Source organism: Anas platyrhynchos, chromosome 1 (genome assembly GCF_047663525.1).
Source record: "Anas platyrhynchos isolate ZD024472 breed Pekin duck chromosome 1, IASCAAS_PekinDuck_T2T, whole genome shotgun sequence".
Classification (NCBI taxonomy): domain Eukaryota; kingdom Metazoa; phylum Chordata; class Aves; order Anseriformes; family Anatidae; genus Anas; species Anas platyrhynchos.
The window spans coordinates 172,952,626-172,977,451 of record NC_092587.1 but is presented as its reverse complement, the minus strand read 5'-3'; positions in this window follow the sequence as shown (position 1 = coordinate 172,977,451).

Sequence of the window (24,826 nt, the reverse complement as noted above, 5' to 3'; positions counted from 1 at the left end):
CTTCACTATATGTCTGAATGTGAACTAGTAATCCTAATTTCCTTCTGTAATCAATCAGAAAAAGGGAAAAATTTTAGTACCCAGGTTATTTACATGTATGCCTCCACTAAGAGTCTTTTTCTCCTTTGTCTACTAAGAGAACTTAAGGTGACTAGCTCATATGTTCTTGCCTGTATTTAGTCAAATGAACTTCATACAATGTACATGGTGAATTTTCTACACCTGCAAAAAGAAATTTTGCAGATGCTACATAGAACTATGTTTAAGATTTGTTATTTACATTTTTCCATTTAAAACAACAATGCCACTTCCTTAAAAATGCTCTGAACCAATACAGATAATTATATAAATCATATCTGGGATGTAGAATGGATTTAGACTGTAAATGATAGCCTTTTCATCATTGTTTCATAAATACACTAATATCATGGATATGAGATGATGTAAGTAATACAAAGGGACATCAAGTTAAAATCTTTTTTTTTTTTGTTATTGTTATTGTTATCCAGAAAGGGGATTGCATGCTCTAGATTTATTTTTATATGATTAGTGTCCCAAGATGACTTTAGCAGTTTTCACAACATTTTCAGTTTTGTATGAGATAGTTGACAGGGAAACAATCTTTTTTACAGAAATCCATTTCTGTATACAGGAGAGATTTTTTGACAAAATTGTTGTTATCTATTTTATATCGTAGAGGAAACTTCAGATGAAATCATGGTGATTTTACATTTGCTACACAATAGACACAAGTAAACTATTGATGTTAGATAAAAACTTCTGCTATGTTTTAATGAACACAGCTGGAAAAACAAAAACAAACAAACAAACAAACAAAAATCCATCAGCTCCAAGCAAAAGAGTAAGAATGGTCAGTCAAAAACTGTTTTACAAACACTAGAGTGGAGATTCTTAGGGTTACCTGGAAAGCTTACATCATTTTTAGCTGAATGTCTAGATTCTATGAATTCTGTTGTTTTTGTTTGCTGATCTTGATGAGGTCATAATATCGCATTTTGTATTTTGCATAAACATATTATGGGTGTTCCTTTTCCTAACTGAGCTAAAACAAAATTTACACGTGAGAAGGCACTTTTAGTTAAATGTGTATTGTTTGCAAACTGAATGACAAGTTCCAGCGTTTAAGGAACAAGTTTTGTAAGTTCAAATCAAGAAGAAATCTGACTTACTAGTATTCCAACTAAGTTCAGTTTTATTTCTGGTTAATATTGTATTGAAAAAGAAAAATGGAATAGTGAGAGTCATTTAATGATTATGACCGATGTCACAGAACTGGAATATTTCTCTCAGAAAGATCACCATGGCCTTGATTTATGATTTTCATTTAGATGGTCTCAATGGGAGTACCAAATTAAACTGCAATTTCAAATTCAATAACTTTAGATCTTTTCAGAAGATTTGCTAAGAACAGAAATATTTCTGTGTTAGAGGGCAAACATTTTAGCCCTAATCAGCTCTTATCATATCTTTTCCTTCTCCTATCCTACTATCTGACTCAAGGCAGTTAGAAATTGAAGGATAGATAGGGAAAAACTGAGGAAATACTCTTAATAATTACTGGCAGCAGAATCTACAGCTTCTCTCTTCTCTGTATTTTTATTATTTATTTTTACAACTATAACGATATATGTCTCTAAGAAAGGTTTGACATATGTTTCAAGAAAGTAAACCCAGCTTTTAAATCTTGTGTCACTGATTATATCAACAGTATCATTTAATTTTTCATGTATCATTTCAATTCAAAGGTGTTTTGATAGTGAATTAAAATGATCACTTTTTGATTTGGATATGTGAACTTAATTTACCGGGAGAGGAGATAACCAGGAGCTGTGTGGACATGGAAGAATTTCAAAGGCTATATGTATACCTCTAGATTAAAGGAGATCATGGATGAATCCCTGGCCCATTCAGTGCTCTAGAAAAATCCGAACCGCAGAATCAGATAATACAAATAATTTTAAATAACTATAACCATTCATTTGATAGAATCATAGAATTATAAAATGGTTTGGACTGGAAGGGACCTTAAAGATCATTTAATTTCAACCCCCCCACCATATCATGAATGCCACCCATTGGATCAGGGTGGTCAAGTCCCCATCCAACCTGGCTTTGAACACCTCCAAGGATGGGGCATCCACAACTTCTGTGGGGGACAATGTCAAATGCTTTGTACAAGTTCAACTAGTTGCTCTTCCCCTATCCATCAGTGCTGTAACCCTGTTGTAGAAGGCCACCAGATTTGTCAGGCACAATCTGCCCTTATTTAAGCTTTGTTGGCTGTCATCAATCACCTCCTTATTTTCCATATTCCTTAGCATAGTTTTCAGGAGGATCTGCTCCATGATCTTGCCAGGCACAGGGGGGAAACTGACTGGCCTGCAGTTTCCCAGGTCTTCTTTTCTTCCTTTTTAAAAAATGGGGGTTACGTTTCCCTTCTTCCAGTCAGTGGACTGCCATGACTTCTCAAATATGAGTGACAGTGGCTTAGCAACTACATCTGTCTGTTCCTTCAGGATCCTCACATGTATCTCATCAGGTCTTTCTTGGCTTCTCTATCACTTGGAGAAAGAACATCAGTGCATTCCAAGAACCTTCTGGACTGCCTATGCCTTTCTCTGCTGTCCCTCTAACAGATTTCAGGGTGGCTGAAGTTCCCCATGAAGACCAGGGCTTGTGAACATGTGACTGCTTTTATCTGTATATAGAGGGCCTCACCTTCTTGGTCTTCTTGATCAGGTGGCCTGTAGCAGTCTTCCACTGTAATCTCACCTCTCCCTGCCCTCCCCTTAATCCTGACCCATAAATTCTCAATTGGCTCCTCATCCATCTCCAGATATACCTCCATGTACTCCAGCTGCTCACTGACATAAAGAGTGATGCCCCTTCCTCACCTCCCATTCCTGTCCTCCCTAAAGAACCTGTACCCTTCCATTCCAACACTCCAGTCATGGGAGCCATACCACCACATCTCTGTAATAATAATGAACATATAGCCCTGCAGGCATGCATGCATTGTTGACTCCTCTTTCTTTATTCTGCATGCTACATGCATTAGAATAGAGACATTTAAGTTGGGCCCCTGCTGAATCTGACTTACTGGCTGGAGTGTCTGGAATTCCTTTGTGCTGTTCTCCTGCTGACTTGTGACCCTTCTCCGGGCTGGGTCATTATAATATATAATATTTTGTATTGTCTTTTTATATATGTCATATTAGAGGACCTTAACCTGTTTTAGAATCAGTATTAAATCTCATAGACTACCTTAATTTTGTAAAGTAAAATAAAATTATTTTAACTGGGCCAACTTCAAAAGGTAAAATACATGTATGTCCTATTACAGAGTAGAGACTTTTTCATGGAATCACAAATGGTTAAGGTTGGAAAGGATCTCTGGAGGTCATCTTGTCCAACCTCCCTTTGTCAAGCAGGAACACCTACAGTAAGGTACTCGGGACCATGTCCAGACAGCTTTTGAAGATTTCAAAGTAGGGAGACCCCAAAACCTCTATGGGCAACCTGTTCTGGTGCTTCATCACCTGCACAGTAAAAAAGTGCTTCTCAGTATTCAGACAGAATCTCTTGTGTTCCAGTTTGTGCCCATTGCCTTTTATCCTGGTGTTAGGCACCACTGAAAAGAACATGTCTCCATATTCTTTGCACCTTTCCTTCATGTATTTATATACATTGATAAAATTCACCCTGAGCCTTATCTTTTCCAGGCTGAGCAGTCCCAACTCTCTCAGCTTCTCCTCATAAGAGTTGCTTCAGCCCATCATTCAGATCATCTTGGTGGCCTTCCATTGGACTTTTTCCAGTACATCCATGAGAATATAATCTTGCAGAAGAGTTAAGAGGAAATGAGGAATGCAGGTACTGTGAAATGTCAGCAAGTTGTGCATATAAAATATAGTAATCACAGTGACACTTTTTTCCAAAATTCTTTTTATCTAAAATAAAAATCTGTGTTAAATAATTCACAGACTCTTAATGTTGGGTGTGACTATTAAAATAATATCATCAAACCTTTTACATAAAACAGGTCATAGACTTTTGCATGTGGTCTTTCCATCATGCCCATAGTTCTGGTTTAGGTAGACTATTACTCAGGTAGACTTCAAGCATCTGATCTTAATACAGAAATAAGGAATGACAATGGAACTAGCTGAGTTATTCAACAGTTTTACCCATCATACTAATTTGAATCTGTCTGAATCCAGCTTCCACCTACCTGACCTCGCTACGTGCATGTGAACAAGATTTAAAACTACTGCTTTCTGAATATTCATCATGTAGACAATTGATGAGTAAAATCATGTAACTTTTTCTTTGATAAACTATCTAGAAAGACAATGGAATGCACTTCACCTCACTTCTGACAAAACAGATATCTGGTTTCTTTTATGATCAAAGGAAATCATTACATATGCTAAGAAGGTATTTTGTCTCATCCTAAAATCAGTGTCAAAGGAAGTAACATTTTCACTAGAATGGTAATCTGTAGGCCAGATGTTTAACTTTTAAAAGAGTAAAGATCAGTGAGACAATTCAAAACTGTTGGAAAATTGAAGATATTTCAAAAACATCTGCACCATTATTCAGATCATATTTGAACTCCTACAAAATAAGCTTTTCCTGTTGATCAGTATCTTTAGAGTGCCAACATCAAAACGGAAGATCCTTGTAATGAGCTCATTATCATGCTTTATTTGTAAGAACACCACCTGTTTTATTCGGTGTATTTGTTATGCATCAAAAGATCAGCTTACGGGCTTAGCCACCATATCGTATTTGAATCCTATTTTCTTTTAATAGAATAGTGATATTTCTAGCATAGAAAAGGGTTTTGTAAGTGACTTAATCCTTGGGGTTCACTAGCCAAAGAGGAAGAAGAAATGTTGCCTTACAAATTAATCCCCTCCTGCAACAAAGGGAGAGGAGATCTCTAAAACAAACCCACATACACAAGTTACTCAATTCTACTAAGCTTGTGACATTTGAAATGGTTTCAGCCTAAGGTGATCACACTGCCATGTTTTTGACAGGAGTGCTCTGGACATCTGGAAGGTATGTTGTCAGCCAGAAACAGAAAAAAATCTAGCATTAAGACTACAAGCAAGAAGTTTCAGTTTCAGACTTAAGTCAGAGTGACAGACTTAAGTCTGTGATGCCTACATCACACTTCCAAATATCAGTGTCTTACAGAAAGACTTCTGCACCATCATCCAGCAGTCCCCCTGTTCATTTACTCTTTCTAGCATATCTGTTTTCCATTAGTCTGTCCAAATCAAAGAGAAAAAGGGCTATTAATTCTTTTTCTTTCTCTCCATCCAGGATATGAATTTCAACATTTATCTTAATGACTGAACTCTTGTTTCTAGACTTCAATATTATAATGTCATATGCTTTCAAGAGAGATCAGATACTTTAATCAGATATTTAAATCAGATATTTTAACCACAGAGAGGTTTAAAAGTATGGAGTTAAAAAGGGGGAAAGTGAATAAAATCCAGATCTGTGAAAAAAATAAATAAATAACATCTTCAAGCACTTGAAAGGTTGTGGAATTATTAATATACTTTATTAGCTTATGTATCAGGTACCTAGAAACCTGAGTAAAGACTTGGTGTGTCAGGATCTAATAATTTTGGTAAATAGCAGAATTTTGTCCCCAAAACACAAAATAACATGTGTTTGTAATTCAACTGTAATTCAAACTTGCATTCCTAATTCAATACATATAGTGCCTCTAGAAGAAGGGTTCTATTCTTCTCTGGGCTAATGCAACTTAGTATCTGCTAGGCCAATGATTACATGGCTTAATGACTGATATAGCAATGAGAAGTTCACTATCTGTGTCTTTAGCAAAACATATGCACATATATATTCATATTATGTATGGGATTATATCAATATACATAACTGGGCTTCGTTTTCTAGCACCAGTATTTGTTACAGCAAAGTTTATGTTGGTGAATATATTCAATTACTTCTTATACACCCTTTTTGCTTTAGCTTTCTTAATACGGGGGATATATTTTATTCTAAAGTGAACAAAGTAAATGAACATCTTTATGATGTTCATCCTTCATCCTGGAAGAAATGATGTCCATCCTTCATCCTGGAAGAAATGTGTGGATTTCAAGAGATGTCTATGAGATAAAAGTAATGGTTTCAAAATTCTAGATGTTCTCTACAAGAGGTAAGAGTGAAAATGTACAGCATTATAATTATATTCCCTGGGACAAGTAGGATTCACAAAAGTAGCCATCAGATGGCTCTTCAGAGAATGGCTTCTGTTTGCTGTGACATGGTTAACACCATATAGCACACCTATACAGAATAGAAACCATCATATACTGTTTTGCTTGAAAGCAAGGCAAAAAATCTTAGAATGCTATAATTTGCAGTTACAAGCTATGAAACATATTAAAAACCATAGAACAATATTTCAAGTTTAGTAAAAACAAATGTAACAATTTATGGACAATTAGGAGCCAGTATGTTAAGTTCTTGCCAAGTAGATCTAATTAATCCTTCAGTTTTACAGCTCTTCATTAATATGTATATATTCAGGAGGGTACCATTCAAACACAAGCATTTTGATGTTTGTCTGTTGAAAATTATTTTCAGAAAACATACAAAAATGTCTACACGGACTTTTAAATACATATTTTCACACATAAGGGAAAACCTGACTGGCATTGTCTTAAAATAAATACTTAAAATAGTCTACAGGCATGAACATTCATGTCCCTTACTCTGACTGTACCTTACTCTGACTCTGACTGTATTTTTCATTCCTAACTTATCCCTTTCTTTCTTCATTTGTCCCATCATTTGTCCTCAAATACAAAATAATATATATTTGCTCAACCCTGTGCTTCTCTTTTCCTTTATGTCAAGTATGTTACATATTTTTCTTCATTTACTGTTTTCCTTTCTGTTTAAAGAGCAAGTAAAAACATCACTATCAAAATGTTTGTTTCTCAAAATGTTTGTTTCTCAAAGCAAAATATTTAGACTCTTTTCACACTGAAGTTCTGTCAGAAAGTTTTGCTGAAACTGACACATTCTTGTAGATGTTAAAATTTCAGCTAAACTGCATTTTTGACAGCCCAAAAGAAAATATCCATTGTCTAGTATTTCTTAGCAGCTTGTATTTTTATCCCTGTATATAGAAGATATCACTGGAGACGGAGATCAAGACATATGATTAAGCGTCGTCAGAGATGTCCCTCTCACTATCAAATTTGCTTTTCTCTTGATTATTTTTTTTTCTCTCTGATCTCAAAAATCTTTCATTCTAACTTTATCTTTCATCCCAACTGTGCCTCACTTCAGCAGAGTGGACAAGAGGACTATCTGTTGCTTTGCTCCAGCATAAGTGTCGCATCTTGTAAAATGAAAACAAACAAAACCAAAAACAAACAAAAAACAACAGAGCAACCTGTATAGATATAATATTATGTGGCACCAAGTCTTCTCACCTGATGTAATAGGACGGCCTCCTCTGTGTAGATCTGTATTAGTAAATCATGTCACAAACATTCGGGATATAGAGAAGATGATCGTCAGTACATTTTATGTGCTAGTTCTATGTCTAGAATTGTTTTGGCTCACACCAGTTCTTCCTCTCCCAAACTATTCCCAGGATGGTTGGCTGGTTCACACAGAAGGGGTGTGGCTGTTCCATCTATGCATCCTATCTCCTGTTTTGGAAAGGAAAAAAAAATAATTAAAAAAGAAAAAGTAACAGTTTGGCATGTCCAGCCAGGTTATGTCAGTTCATCTCTGCAACTGGTTAGTTATTATTAACTTCTGATTCGACCTCCTAGGAGGTTGACCTACCTAGGAGGTAGAAAAGTGTGTACTTTTTCTTTGGTATTTCAGAGACTTAATTAGATATCATAGTTCATCTGCTCTGATGTTTGTAATTGTTTTCAAACCAACTCAGAGCCAGTCACTGAAACTGCATCAGGGTACAGAGAGAAGTACAGAGATAAAGGAAAATTAGCCCAGAGGATGTGTTGGTCTGTTAGACAAAATGAGTTTTGGGAACCAGAAATATATGTATACCCAGCCACATACCCAGTTCTTAGTTTTTGTCTATTTTTTCAAAGGTGCTCGTACTTCCAGAGTCCAAGTTTGGAGTAACTGTTTTTGTAGACTACTGAATTCAGTAGTCTACAGTAGCATAAAATACAGGTGCTAAATCAGTCCTATTTCTGCAATATTGATCTGTTCCCTTAGGGAAAAAAAAAAAAAAAAAGAAAAAGAATGTTATAAATGGCTCAGGATTCAAATTAGGATTAAATAAAAAAATAGGATTTATTAAAAGAATATAAAGGAATAGAGGTAAGCAAACAGCGCTGGGTGCACCGGGAGTCTCCGCTCCACCAGGACGCACACCAGTTACATCAAGCAGCTGATTTTTATGCACCTAGACTAATACATATTCATTACTACTTCTAAAAAAGTAGATTATTATAATTAGCTTCCGGGGTCCAGTTCCTCCTACTGGAGCATGCGCATCAGTCTCCTCTGGGGGTCTCTAGGGGTCTTTCATGCTGAAGGCTCGTAGTCTTCCTCTCACCCTTTGTACTTACTTGGCACTATTCCAAGTTTATGGAACACTCTCTGTACACTCTCCACAGGTCTTGTCTCCCAACCGTCCTTCAGCTTCTTTTTTCTTCCTCTTAATCTCTTGGCCCCCCTGGCCAGATACCAAGGATCCTCATAGTATCCCATAACAGTCACTAGTTGTTATCAGTTGTTCTGAAACTCCCAGACATCAAACACAAACAGCTTTCTTATTTGACGCTTCACGAGTAATTAAAACATTCTTCCCCAGCCATTCACAGACACATCTATAGCAGTGTTAAGTTAATCTCGAAGAAGACAGGAAAAAAAAACCCTGTAACCCTGTTAGAACTAGAAGTCAGGAATAACAAAAGCAAACAGGTTCATAAATTTAAGGAGTGTTTTCTGAAGACTTGATAAATTGACTGGAATGAGGGGGAGACTGGGACACACTGCATCTGTGGTTCAAGAATTAAACTGCCAGTGCAGGGCCCAGGCAGACAGGATTCAAACAGAATTGTTCTTTATGGACACGAATTTATGGACACGAATTGGAATTGTTAAAACATTCCTCACAAAGAAAAATCAGCTTAAAAAATTGCAGTTAGCAGTTGCATATTTTCTCACCCTTATTCATTTATTTATTTATTTCAGAATATGACTGAGTTATATATAAATCTACAGCCAACATCATTCTGGATCTTAATAATAAAATTTGAAAAGTAAAAATATGGACAAGCATCATGTTTTGTCTGTAATGGAAGAGAATACTCCATCAGCAACCTTTAAAGCAGCATACTAACAATACTTCATAAAATAACTTTAAAGATGCCTTTCTAAAGTATATTGCTTACTCTAAGCTAGATTCTAGATAGAACGCATACGATCCTATGGAAAAAAGATCTGCATTGCCCAAAGTGAGAAAAATTTGACTCTTTAGATTTCATTTGGTATATCTTAGTACTAACAGTCTTACCTCATATATTAAACTTATTGTAAGATATAGTTTGTCTTGTTTTATTTTGTTTAAGCGCATTCTGGCTGCCTAAAGCTTTTAGCTTTATATGTTTGTACATTAACCTTCAAATAAATAACCAACACGATGGAAATTCACTCAGTCCTGCAAGAATGTCATTTTGCCTGACTTAAAATATTTTATAAACACTTTATTTTTTCCTCCTCCTTTCTCTTGTTTTGTAAATATTTATTATCATGATGTTTATTGACAGATATTACAAGTAGTTCTTAGCAAACAAGGCTGTTAACATGTTAACAGCTGACATATACAAATATGCATGTATGTCTTTATTGAACGAGGTCCCTAATACACATACATTAACATTATTAGGGTCACTAGCACCAAGGAAATATGGGGTCATTTAGGGAAACAAAACTGCTTTTTATTGAAATGTTCAAAATATAATCAGAACATACAAAGCAGATTAACTAAATATCATTTCACATTTCTCTTCTGTCAGAGAAAACTACAGCTGTTTTGTTTCCCCTCCTGCCAGCAATATACACAGAATCTCAGCTACCCTCCAGATGTATAAGAAAAACACTAAGTCCAGTCCTCCACTCTCAAATGGGTATGCTGTGATGAAAAATTATATGGAGAATTCATACCATCTTTATATATTCTTTATCTGTGCTACTTATCTAAAGCCCTTTAATGAAGAGAAATAGGCACTTATTTTCTTATGATGGTACAAATTGCATCTACAGGCACCTAATTCTGTGTGTTTTTTATAAAATTGCTCTCAATAACTAACTCCAGTATACGTGTCTACACAACAGATGGTAAATGCCAGGTAAAATGAATCCCATTTGGGACATAAGACAGACATTTATGCCCAAAGTAAAAATGTGAACTTCTACAAAAAGTATTAATCCATATAAAATTTAACCTTTCTACAGTTATTACAATCTGAAGTAGAAATATGATTATCCAGCTGTGGTGGTTTTATCCTTCTGGGCAGCTGAACTCCACCACAACTGCTCTCTCACTTCCCCTTCTCATAGAAGAAAATGGGAGAATATACGATAGAAAGGGCTTAAGGGTTGAGATAAGGACAGGGAGATTGCTCAACAATTATCATAATGGGCAAAACAGACTCAGCATAGGGAGGTTAATAAAATTTATTGCATATCACTAGCAGACTAGAACTGTGAAAAACTAAAAGCAAACTAAAAACACTTTCCCCATCATCCACCCACTTCTACTTCCTACCCCCAAGTGGCACAGGGGAACGGGGAAAGGGGACTGTGCTCAGTCCCTAATGCTTCATCTCCTATACCCCTTCACGGTCACTCTCTACCCCTGCTCTACATGGGGTCCCTCCCACGGGATGCTGTCCTTCCCAAACTGATCTTGTGGGGGCTTCCCACAGGCAGCAGCTCTTCAAGAACTGTTCCAACATGGGTCTGTACCATGGGGTCCATCCGTCAGGAGCAAACTGCTCCAGCATGGGTACCCACAGGCGGCAGCTCGCCCCAGACCTCTTGCTCCTGTGTGGGCTCCTCTCCATGGGCTGCAGCTCTGGCCTGGGCCCTGCCCCTGTGGGGGCTCTCCATGGGCCGCAGCCTCCTTCAGGCCACATCCACCTGCTCCACCGGGGCCTCCTCCACGGGGGCCTGCAGTGTAGAGATCTGCTCCATGAGAGACCCATGGGCTGCAGGGGGACAGCCTGCTCCACCAGGGGCCTCTCCACAGGCCACAGGGGAACTGCTGCTGCGTGCCTGTAGCACCTCCTGCCCTCCTGCTGCATGGACCTTGGGGTCTGATTCTTCTGCATGGACCTTGAGGGCTGGTTCTCACTCCTCTCTCTCCTGGCTTCTGTTCCACCACAGTCTTTTTTCCCCCTTTCTTAAATATGCTCTCACAGAGGTGCAGACAACATTGCTTATTGGCTTGGCTCCGGCCAACGGCAGGCTCCTTATCTAACATGGGGCAGCTGCTGGACTTTTCTCACAGAGGCCACCTCTGCAGCCCCACGCTACTAAAACCTTGCCCAATACACGAGCTTTGAAATCACTGGTGTGTTGTTTTACCTCTACAATTACTATATAAATAGTAGTCTGGAATGAGACTCAAGCATTTGGTGTGTTCCATTATTATGTTCATTATTCTTTACTTTTACTTTTGTGCATCATATAATGAGGAAGAAGTAAAGGACAACTCATGACTCCTGCTATATCTTTAGAAGCCAAGCTTCTAAGGTATTTGGATCAGGGACAATCCTTACCAGTGGAGACTACCACCCAAATAATACTAGTTGCTAATTATACCCATTTTATTCCCCTTTCTCTTCTGACAACAGCAAATACATACTCAGAATTCAGCAAGGACTTCTTTCTGTTAAAAATGTCTTATAAATTAATTTTATTATTTTTATATTACAGTGAAGGAGAACAGATTTCTGTATTTTAAGTTTAGATAGACTATCCTTTTGAGACTTTAACTGCCTTAGTTGCAATTATTTTATATGTCATAGATGTGTGAGTGTTAAGGCCTGTATTTATAATTGGGAATATCTAAGCAGAAACAGAATTAGTGTTGTTAAGTGCAAAACCCATGGTTGCTTCTGTGCTGAATTTTAATCTGGCCAAATTAATTGAAGAAGCGTATGAAAGCTATATGAAATGTCAGTCTTTTCCATATGTGAAGCCTACCCATTTTCCCTATTTTAGTCACATATTGTTAAGATTTATATGAGCCCAAAACAAAACAAAACAAAACAAAACAAAACCAAACAAAAAACAAACCAGCACTGATGTAACAGGATTCCCAGACTGGAAGAGAATATACTTTCTGCCCCAAAATTAGATAAATAAACCACTTGTGTCTTAAAATTTACATCAGCTACAAATTCCCGTCTTTTGAAAATTGTCACTTCATTTGTTGCTAGTAGCAAAGTTTTCACTATTGTGCTTAATTTTCTCAGACATTAACACTCATTAACTCTTCTTATAGTTTAGTATTGTTCTCTTTCAAGTTAATTGTCCATTTTTTAGTTTGCCATTTATATTATTAAGTGAACTATTTCTTGAAATGTATATGCCTTAGTTCGGTTTTCAATTTAAGGTCTGGTGTGGGAAAATATCTCAAAGGTTCTGAAATTAGATTGAGGAATCTGAGTCATAACAATAAAAGAACACCCTTTTCATACATATCAATATTTTTATTTGTTGCAGACAAAAATAAAATATTTATTGGCTGAAAAAAGACAAAAAGAATAAATGGAATGGAATAAATGGATCATCATGGACATTACTTCCTGGTAGTTTTGTGGAAGACTTAAAAAAAAAAAAAAAAAAAAAAAAGGAAAATTTACAGATCCTTCCCTTCTGTAAATTAACTCTGTAGATTATGAGAATTTTACAATGTGAATTTAGGTTATTATTATACTGAGAGTCCTACTTAATGGGTTGTTAGTTGAACATTCTCTTGGTCTTATGTACAGTAATGTCAGAATAATTTCAATTTACTTGGCCTTGCACCCCTCCTGATTTTAGTTTTATTTTCACTTGGTGATTCATTTTGTTTATAAAAACTTAAAAAATATAAAAACATCAATAAATTACAGTGGTGTATCTATGATGTTTTATTTACATCGAGAAGTTTTCTACTAGCTTTAGCTTATGCTATCCTAAAATACCAGAAGTTTAAATAATAGTTGTTGATAAATATAACTTCTTTAGCATATATATGTGTTGTAACTGCTTATATATTGCTTATATATTGATTCATAAAAAAATATATTTTAATTATACTTACAATTAGAAAATTCAAGGGAGGTTTAGGCCTAGTTACACAAAATAAGTCTGTTTACTTAGTAGAGACCACCGGGTATGTTAGTTCATATCTTTAATTAAAAAGGGTATATTCCAATCCTAACCAGAATCAGAACACATTGCTACTGTATCAAGACTTCTTCCCTTAAGACTCCTTCACAAGACCACTTATAATTTTGTTGTTTTTGTTTTGTTTTGTTTTTGTCTTCAGGCCATTTATCTTCCTGTTTGATGTCATTGTTGGTTGGTGTTTTTTTGTTTGTTGGTTGGTTGGTTTGTCTTTTTTGTTTGTTTTTATTTTCTGCTTTCTATCTTAAACTCATATTTGAAATTTTATTGTTAGGGAACATATTTTTTTCTGTTTATACAGTACTTACCTGGTCCTTTCTCATGATTAGAGCTTTCAAGCACTTAGAGATAATGTCTCCTTTTAGCTGCCAGCAGAGCAATTTCTACGGTAAATATAATTTTTAGACATTGCATAACAAGTGTTATGCATCAGTTACATTTTGTTCTTCTAGCCTGTTATTAATGAGCAATTATTCATTTTCTATAGGATACAAATGGTAGAACATTCATACTGGAGAAAAAAATTAAATCTATTTGAAAGCATCTAATACTAAAGAGTATTTTGTCTTTATATATGTCTTTGCTGGAACATACGACTTAGGTCACAAATAACACTTTTGTGAGGTGAAAAATACTTTTTTAAAAACAAAAACAAAAACATTTGCTTTTACCAAACTGTGTCAAGTACATACTCACCTATGAAGGTTTTGACAAAACATGAGTCTGACTTCTGCAGTCCTGAAAAAGCACAGATTCTTGAGTCTAAAGTAATTGTTCATAGAACCATCATGATAAGGTATGACCTTATCTGCTTGGAGAATAGATAACTTTTCTTTCTGTAAATGATATTTCATCACACAACAATAATCAGTATTGAATGCCCCATTTATAGAAGTTATTTTGTTTTATCCTCAGCTGACACTAGTACTGTCATTGGATTTGTATTTTGTTCTCCAGAAATATAACTATAATGGACAGGCTTGGTTAAAAGCTTATATTCTGATTTTTTTCAGATACCATGCCATTGGATTTCCATATCTTTCCAACAAAGCTAAAATGGAATACATTTATCTCCTTTTATTTTTTCCTACATATCTCTCAGTCTTCATTGATATGACATTCTCTGAAAGAAAAAGTCTATGATCGTTAAGCTCCAGTGGTAGAAATTAAAGCTTTCATATTTTTTTCATCACTTCCTTCCCAATTCAGACTCAGAACTGGATTTTAACCATCAGAAAAATGATCATGCATAAGCAAGATAAATTTTGTCCACACACCACTGAGTGGGACTAGATGGCCCATATCTTTGAAGGTCCTATAAGGAACCAGTTCCATATAGTTCTGGTTCCAATGGAACTATCATATTCTTGAAGCTGAGACAAAAATGCAAAACATAAAGTTTCTATGTATTTTATTCCTATGGAAATTTCTAGATATTATTTTTAAATCTCACTGTCTCCATTAGTGCTCCTCATCCTTCTGTCTCTATATGTCCATGTCTTCTTCTTGTTCAAATCCAACAAAAGCATCTCACAGATTCAGAACAAATTTTATCTTTTCCTTCTATTGGTTAAAGTTAACTTATAAATTAGAAATGAGGAGGAACTTTGTTTGATTATGAATACTTCTAACTTAAAAAAAGTGCTATTTTCTCTGCTACATACACATTCCAGAAGTCTTTCTTGAAAATAAGTAATGGTTCTAATTTAACAGTGTATTATTGAGCCAATATTGTTAAACCAAAAGAAAAGTAGGATGAAGATTAAAAAAATAATAATTAATATTTTGAAGTAATTATAATAACATCTTACTGGTTACATAGATTTCAGTTATATAAGCAAAACAGTTTCTTGCTAGGCAACAAACTACCCACAGAGCTCTAACTCATGAAAATTTCACAGAATACACACGGGTATTTTCAAATGCCTTATTGAAATGGAACTTTCTAACCACTTAAATGCCAGACGTGTCAGAGTGCACATAGTGAGAAAGAGAGAGAAATAATACACCTGGGCAAGATTCTCTTATGCTTTGCACCTTGTTACAATCACCTACTTCATTGTAAATAGTATGTAAACTGCTGCCAATATGAATGGCAAAACCATTCTGGCTCATGCATGTCTATGCACGTTGAAAATACTGCATAAAAGAGCAAGGTACTAAAAAAAATTAATTTCCAGTCATTTGGTGTTGATAGATTACATGCAGCAGAAAGAAAAACATTTCAGTGGAATTTAAGTATTGTACTTAAATTCTGTGCCTGTGCTGAATAACAAATGCTGGTTCACATCTGAGCATTGCAGCAAGTTCTCTTCATTTGCTATAGAAGCCTGAGTGTCAGTAAACAATCATCTGTCTTCACGGTAATGTGGTTCTTCATGGTAAACTTTATATATATAGCCACTAGTCTACAACACTTTTACATAAGTTGCATTAGCACAGGGTTCACATTCTGACACTGAACTTGAAGCCAGAGATGCCTGTAGAATTATCCTCCATCAGATTTTACTATTATTACAAATCTGATCACTAATATGGGTGAAAAAGAACTTTGCTTTTGCACTCTGAATCTATTCGTGCTAATACCAGTGGTTACAGTCACTGATGAACCAGCTCCTCTGCATGAGTTCCTTAAACTAAAAGGGAAGAGAATTTACTCTTCCAAAACACATAAATTCTCACTATATGTAAATAACTTAAAAAATAGCATGTGCAAGAGATAAAGAAAGATGAATACTAAAAAATGAATCCTGTTAATTATCATTTCTTATGAACATCAGACTACAGCTTGTTACTTGATCACTGTCAGAAGATATTTTATTACATACCATGACTAATACATGCTTTTATTTTCCTAAAAATATAGTTTGTATGACAATAGTACTTAATAGCACAGATTATAATATTAGTACCTTTTTGTCCTCTCATATTGACTATTAAGGTTTCTTATCATTTAATATGTCCTCCCCTTGACTTCTGAACATCTTGGGGTCTGCAGGGGTCCGCCGCCATGGGTGCTGATGTGCTGAGGGCAGAGCCAGGGGTGACAGCAGCCCACCCACCCCCGGCACTATAAAAGTAGTCCCTAGGGAGCGCTCCAAACAGGACGTGCTAACAGGGCTGGCTTGGCAGTCAGTGCAGGCAGTTAGCGTGGGGCAGTTCAAGCGGGGCAGGGAGGAGAACCTAGACCTCGCCATGGTGGGCACCCGTCACAGCGGTCGGTCCGAGGCAGCAACACAAATGGAGGAGATGCTGCCTCTCTGGGCTCACGTGGGCACCCAGGTGGATCCCCTGAGTGAGGAGGTGGCAGTCCAGACAGGCGACTATGGGGAACTCGAATCTGGAGGCCCATCTGGGACATGAGGGAGGAGAGAGCTGTGACGGGTGCAGGTGTGCCCTGCTTCAGGGACTCCTTGAGCAGGTGGCTGGGCTGCAGCAAGAAATCGGCAGCCTGAGGGAGTCTCTGAGGGTGACAGATAGGAGGGGTCTCCCTGCCCCTGCTGTTGCTCGGCAGCCCTCTCCTATGTCCCAACAAGGGGTAGAGGCTGCCCCTGTTGAACACATGCAGAACAGAGGGCTAGACTGTCTGCAAGAGACGAGGAGCTGGACCCTTGTCTCGGCTCGGAGCAGAAGAGACGTCTGCCCCAGACACCCACGGTGCCACCTACCCCCACGGTGTCCCTGGGAAATAGATTTGAGGCTCTTAGGGAGGTTGCAGAAGAGGCTGAGGGTCTGGACAGTAGTCTGAACCCGGGAAGCAACCCTGAGAAGAGAGTCAAGATTGGGGGAAGTGCAAAACATAAGGATCAGGGCCGGATGGAGCACTGCATTGTAACCTGTGCCACAAAAAAAAGAGCGGAGCTCTTTTTGTTGAGGGGATCAGGGGTGCAGGTAGTGTTGTCCTCTATCCTCCTGCTGGGTGACTGGGATGCAGATAGAAGGAGCAGAACAGGACAGGTAAATGACTGGCTGTGGGGGTGGTGTCTGGACCAGGGATTTGGGTATTTTGATCTTGGGCTGTCCTTTGAGAGGCCGGGTATGTGGGCTATGGACAGACACTGACTGAGCAAATGGGGCGCAAGTGTGTTGGGGAGCAAGCTCTCTGGGCTGATTACCAGGGCTTTAAACTAGGTTCAATGGGGGAAGGGAGGGGAGCTAAAGGTGACAGAGAAGGGCTGGGGGAAGTCGTCACTACTGTCACTGTTGAAGACAGGGAAAAACTTCTGAGCTCTCCCGTAGGATTGTCTGAAGGCTCCTCAGAGAAGGTAGCATTCCCGATCCCGCGTCCAGTATCTTCTTCTTGCATCCCCCCAGGGGTAACTGCCCCTGCTGCTTCCCTAAAATGCCTGTACACCAATGCACGGAGCATGGGAAACAGGATGAGCTTGAGATCTGTGTTTGGTCATGGGGCCACGATCTCTTTGCAATCACTGAGATGTGGTGGGACAGCTTGCATGACTGGAATGCTGTCATGGAGGGCTATGTCCTCTTTAGGAAAGACAGGCTGGGGAAGCAAGGAGGTGGGGTTGCCCTTTATGTGAGGGAGCAATTAGAGTGTACCCAGCTCCAGCTGGGGGAGGGTGAAGGACGGGTGGAGAGCTTGTGGGTAAGAATTAAGAGGTGGGCTGGTATGGGAGACGCAGTGGTGGGGGTCTACTACAGGTCTCCAGATCAGGAGGAGGAAGTCGATGAGGCCTTCTATGAGCAGCTGGTAGTAGCCTCATGATCACAAGTGCTGGTCCTCATGGGGGACTTCAATTACCCAGACATCTGCTGGGTAAGCAACTCAGCCAGGCACGAGCAGTCCAAATGGTTCCTACAATGTGTTGAGGACAATTTTCTGACAGAGGTGGTGGAGGAGCTGACAAGGTGTGGGGTGCTTCTGGACCTCGTTCTTACCAACAGGGATGGCCTTGTTAGGGATGTGAAGGTTGGGGACAGCTTGGGATGCAGCGAACATGAGATGGTGGAGTTCCAGATAGAACTAGGCAAAGGAAGTAAGGCTAAAAGCAGGATTGCTACCCTGTACTTCTTAAGAGCCAACTTTGACCTCTTCCGGGACCTGCTTGGGAGTATCTCATGGGATAGGTTGCTAGAAGGCAAGGGTGCTTGTGACAGCTGGGCTACATTTAAGCAGCACTTCTTCCATGCTCAGGATTGATGCATCCCACAGAATAGGAAATCGGGGAAGGGGGGCAGGAAACACACGTGGATGAGCAAGGAGATCATCAGTAAGATCAAAAGGAAGAGGAAGGTCTATGAAATGTGGAAAAAGGGCCTGTCCTCTTGGGAGGAGTATAGATGTGTTGTCAGGGACGCAACGAGGAAGGCTAAAGCCCACCTAGAGATGAGGCTTGCAAAAGAGATAAAGAATAATAAGAAGGGTTTTTTCAAGTATGTAAACAGCAAGAGGAAGACTAGGAATAATGTGGGTCCCTTGCTGAATGAGGGGGGTGTCCTGGTCACGGGAGACACTGAGAAGGCAGAGATACTGAATGCTTTCTTTGCTTCAGTCTTTGCTTTAAGGACACTTCCCCGGGACTCCTCGCCCCTGGGAATAGGACAAAGGGTCTGGGAAATGGAGGGCTCCCCCCGGTGGACGTGGGAGTGGTTCGGGAGCATCTGAGTGGGCTCAATGCACACAAATTCATGGGCCCCGATGGGATGCATCTGTGTGTGCTAAGGGAGCTGGCAGATGTGATCGCCGAACCACTTTCTATCATCTTTGAAAGGTCCTGGAGAACAGGTGAGGTGCCTGAAGGCTGGAGGATAGCCAATGTCACTCCAGTCTTCAAGAAGGGCAGGAAGGAGGATCTGGGAAACTACAGACCAGTCAGTCTCACCTCTGTCCCTGGAAAGGTACTGGAGCTGCTTGTTCTGGATGCCATCTCCAAGCAATTGGAAGAAAAGGTTATAAGGAGTAGTCAGCATGGATTCACCAAGGGGAAGTTGCGCTTGACCAACCTCATTGCTTTCTATGTTGGCATCACCAGCTGTGTAGATGGGGGGAGAGTGGTGGATGTCATCTACCTTGACTTTAGCAAGTCTTTCGATACTGTCTCCCATGACATTCTACTAACAAAGCTGAGAAAGTGTGGGATAGATGAGTGGACAGCAAGGTGGGCTGAGAACTGGCTGACTGGCCAAGCTCAGAGGGTGGTGATCAGTGGAGCAGAGTCTGGCTGGAGGCCAGTGACTAGCGGTGTTCCCCAGGGAACAATTTGCTGGGTCTGGTCTTGCTCAACATCTTCATCTACAACCTTGATGAAGGAATAGTGTCTGCCCTTAGCAAGTATGCCAATGACACAAAGCTGGGAGGAGTGTCTGACACGCCAGAAGGCTGTGCTGCCATTCAGCAAGACCTGGACTGGTTGGAGAGATGGGCAGGAAGAAACCAAATGAGATTTAATAAGAGCAAGTGTAGAGTCCTGCACCTGGGAAGGAACAACCCAAAGTAACCGTACAGGCTGGGGGACGACCTGCTGGAGAGGAGCTCTGAGGAGAAGGACCTGGGGGTCCTGGTGGACGACAGGTTGACTGTTGGCCAGTACTGTGGCCAAGAGGGCTAATGGGATCCTGGCATGCATTGAAAGGGGCATGGCCAGCAGGTCAAGGGAGGTGATTCTCCCCCTCTACTCTGCCCTGGTCAGGCCTCACCTGGAGTACTGTGTCCAGTTCTGGTCTCCCCGGTACAAAAAAGACAGGGATCTCCTGGAAAGAGTCCAGCGGAGGGCCACAAAGATGATACGGGGCCTGGAGCATCTTCCCAATGAGGAAAGGCTAAGAGACGTGGGTCTGTTCAGCCTGGAGAAGGGAAGACTGAGAGGGGATCTCCTCAGTGTATATAAATATCTGAGGGCTGGGGGACAGAAGGATGTAGCCAACCTCTTCTCAGTGGTTTGTGGGGATAGGATAAGGGGCAATGGCTGCAAGTTAGAGCACAGGAAGTTCCGCACTGACATGTGAAAGAACTTCTTCATGGTGAGGGTGACGGAGCACTGGAACAGGCTGCCCAGGGAGGTTGTGGGGTCTCCTTCTCTGGAGATATTCAAGGCCTGTCTGGACGCCTACTTGGGCAGCCTGCTCTTAGGAACCTGCTTTGGCAGTGGGGTTGTACCTGATGATCTTTTGAGGTCCCTTCCAACCCCTTCAATTCTGTGATTCTGTGATCTTTGATGAAAAAGAATGTTTCTTGTCATCTGTCATATAAAGAATATATCTTGAAGTTTTTGGGCACAAAGGGAGAAAAAAAAAAACACACACAAAAAAACAAAGAACATTATATGTCTTAATACCTTTAAACACTTTTTATACTGGTGTTTTCCGAGGTAAATAGATATCAATAAAAGAATATAGATAACTTTAGTGTTATTTAAATTTAGAATATTAGAAATAGATTTTCTAAGAAGAATCAAGCATATCTATGGAGATCTTTTTTTAACAAGCCAGAGATTTTTTTTTTCTATCGTTCTCATTATCAGGCCAGTGTAGCAAGAAAATACAGATATCTCAGTATGCAAACTGCTTAGATTTCTCCCCCCCTCCTTTTTGCACTTAGAAAATTCTGGAGCATAAAGCTGAGGTATTATGCAGCCACAGATGAGATTCCAGTTCCTAGGGAAAGAACTGCTATCTATTAATACTGCCTGCTGTAATATGTAACAGAATAAATGTACAGTCATTACACTGTACAAGCATCCTTCCTGCTACAGAATCACAGAAAGGTTGGAGTTGGAAGGGACCTCCAGGGATCAACTAGTCCAACCCTCCCTGCTCAAGCAGGGTCACCTAGAGCATGTTGCACAGGATCACATCCAGGTGAGTTTTGAGTATCTCCAAAGAGGAGACTCCACAACCTTCTGTGCTACCTTCATAATGTGATTACAGTAGAACAAAATTAGCATGTTCCCCCACACTATCATTTTCATTACACAAAGCAGGAATTTCCTATATCAGAGAAAACATGCAGTTTAGTGTCCTTTCCATATGCTTTAATCAATCTGAATTACAATTACTTGACTGAATCTCAAACTGTCTAGCATGGACTACTAACATAGATGAGAATATTCTTTCAATGGAGGGCTTAATGAATGTTGAGAATCTGATATATCTTAAATATTATCACTTGCCAGCTTTGAATGTAGGACTAAATAATGGACATTTAACACATTCACAGAAATTGGCTCAATGACATGATTGCCAGAGGTAAACGAAAGCTTCAGAATATGGCTTGCACGAAACAGGGTAAGAAAGATCATTTTCCTCTCAGCACTGTTGAGGGAACAGCATTAAGGTAGCATTTCTAGGCTCCTAGGATTTTAAACCAGGCTCTTGGGTCTAAAGAAGAAGATTTATAACAATGACACATAAGAGACCTGAAAAGCTTGTGATTCCAGCAGCCACTGAAACATAATGTTGCAGAATAGAGCCTGGAGAGACTTTTGTTCTCCTCCTCCTCTTTAATCAGGTCTGTTTTTCTCTAATACAAAGTAAATAAAGGAAGCACTTGCATTTCATTCTGTCCCTTCCAGGTAAGTCACATATGATATAAAAGTGGTAGAGGGACACTAAGAATTATTTCCTTCTTATAAGGAATATAGTGGTCTAAGAAATTTACTAGAACAGGGTAAACAATTTTATCCTTGAAGTTATATTTTCTTTCTCTCTACATCATGGCAACATGAATTCTATTGTCTTTAGTCTCTTTGTCTTTCAGTGTAATATACTTTCAAAGGAATTGGGAAAAAAATGTCTATTCTGAAACATAATACAGACTTACATGAATTAGCTGTAAACATGTTTCTTAGTCAGAGGACATAAAAATAAATTATCCTGTGAAGTTTTTTGCTGCTGTGGCTACTGTTTTCAATGCCTAAATGAGCTTATTTAGACAGTTTAAGTCTGATGAAAGGGACGTTTTCCTGAATGATCACTAAGTTAGATGGCATTTGCAAATGAAGTGAAGGCAAAGGCTGCTGAAGGGCCCATCACCCAATCACATGGAAGCCAGAAAGAAATTAGAAGTTGTTAATACAATCAACAACTAACAGAACAGACCACTATTCATTTCCATGCTTGGGAACACTGACACTTGAAAAGACCAGTGATGTTGAACTCATGATAGGAAACAAGTTTGGTCTGTGAAAAATAAACAGCGCTGAAAGTTATAAAATGTGTACAGAAGAGATTATATAGGTTACTGCTAATCATCAGCCAGGTAGCATAGGCAACAGAAAATATCCATCACAAGCAGAATTAGGGAGGGCAGCTCTTGTGTATTAATGGATATTTATGACAAATGATATAGTAATGTTGCATTGAGAGTGAATTTCATTGAGAGGTAATTAAAAATATATGTTATGATAAAGAAGTATACATGAACAACATTCAAATACTTCTAATGAGAGGGTATAAAGAAATTAAGATTATTGTAATCATAAAGATATTTCCTATGGTTACTATATGAATGAGATTAATTACTCCTCTTTCAACTAAGAATAATCACAGAATCATCTAGGTTGGAAGAGACCTCCAAGATCACCTAGTTCAACCTCTGGCCTAACACTAACAAGTCCTCCACTAAACCATATCCCTAAGCTCTACATCTAAATGTCTTTTAGACCTCCAGGGATGGTGACTCCACCATTTCCCTGGGCAGCCTATTCCAATGCCTAACAACACTTTCAGTATAGATTTTTTCCTAATATCCAATCTAAACCTCCCCTGGTATAACTTTAGTCCATTCCCCCTCATCCTGTCACCAGGCACAAGGGAGAATAGACCAATCCCCACCTCACTATAGTTTCCTTTAAGATACCTATAGAGAATGTTAAGGTCACCCCTGAGCCTCCTTTTCTCCAGGCTGAACAAGCCCAGCTCCCTCAGCCGCTTCTCGTAAGACTTGTTCTCCAGACCCCTCACCAGCTTTGTTGCCCTTCTCTGGACCCACTCAAGCACCTCGATGTCCTTCTTGTAGCGAGGGGCCCAAAACTGAATACAGTACTCGAGGTGCAGCATCACTAGAGCCGAGTACAGGGGGACAATCACTTCCCTAGACCCTCTGGCCACACTGCTTCTTATACAAGCCAGGATGCTGTTGGCCTTCTTGGCCACCTGAGCACACTGCTGGCTCATATTCAGCTGACTATCAACTAATACTCCCTGTTCCTTCTCTGCCAGGCAGCTTTCTCCCAGTCTGTAGCTCTGCTTGGGGTTGTTGCACCCCAGGTGCAGGGCCCGGCACTTGGCCTTGTTGAACTTGGCAGTTGACCTCAGCCCTATCCAGACCTATAGGTCCAGCCTATTCAGATCCTCCTGCAGAGTCTTCCTGCCCTTGAGCAGATCAACACATGCACCTGACTTGGTGTCGTCTGCAAACTTACTGAGGGTGCACTTGATCCCCTCATCCAGACCATCAATAAAGATATTTAAGAGAACTGGCCCTAATACTGAGCCCTGGGGAACACGACTAGTGGCTGGCCTCCAACTGGATTTAACTCCATTCACCACTACTCTTTGGGCCCAGCTATCCAGCCAGTTTTTAACCCAACAAAGCGTATGCCAGTCCAAACCAAGAGCAGCCAGTTTCTTCAGGAGAATGCCGTGGGAAACGGTGTTAAAAGCCTTATTGAAATCAAGGTAGACCACATCCACAGCCTTTCCCTCATCCACCCAGCGTGTCACTTTGTCATAGAAGGAGATCAGGTTCGTCAAGCAGGACCTGCCTTTCATAAATCCATGCTGACTGGGCCTGATCGCCTGCTTTCCCTTCAAGTGCCATGTGATGACACACAAGACAATCTGCTCCATGAGCTTCTCTGGCACTGAAGTCAAACTGACAGGCGTATAGTTTCCCAGCTTCTACCCTCCCAGGTTTCCCGCGTCTACTCGCTGACCCAAATAATATATGGAAAAGCACAGTCACTTGTTGAATTGTTTGAAACAAGGATAAAATAATAGTAAAATAAAATAAAATAGTGGGGACTTTTGTTTCAACCTTGATGAAAATTGGATTTCTGGGTAAAAGCAACAAGTTTGATTTCACAAGATATATAAGTAATTAGAAATAAGTTCATAGGATAATGTCCAATGTTATTGATGCCTTTAAAAAATCAGTAAACATTTGCTTTAACACTTTTGCTGATGTAACAATTAATAGAGATTATGACAATTAATGCAGCCTTTAATTTCTATCATTTTTCCCCACAATAACCTTGAGAAAAATGCTTTTTAATGCATGGACTGTGCTCCTAGAGTGTTTCTTTGAAGAAGCTGTTACTACATAGGGTAATGGTAAAAAAGAAATTAATTACATTCTAAAAACTGGCCCAGCTAAGTAAGCTACATGTTTGAATGTCTT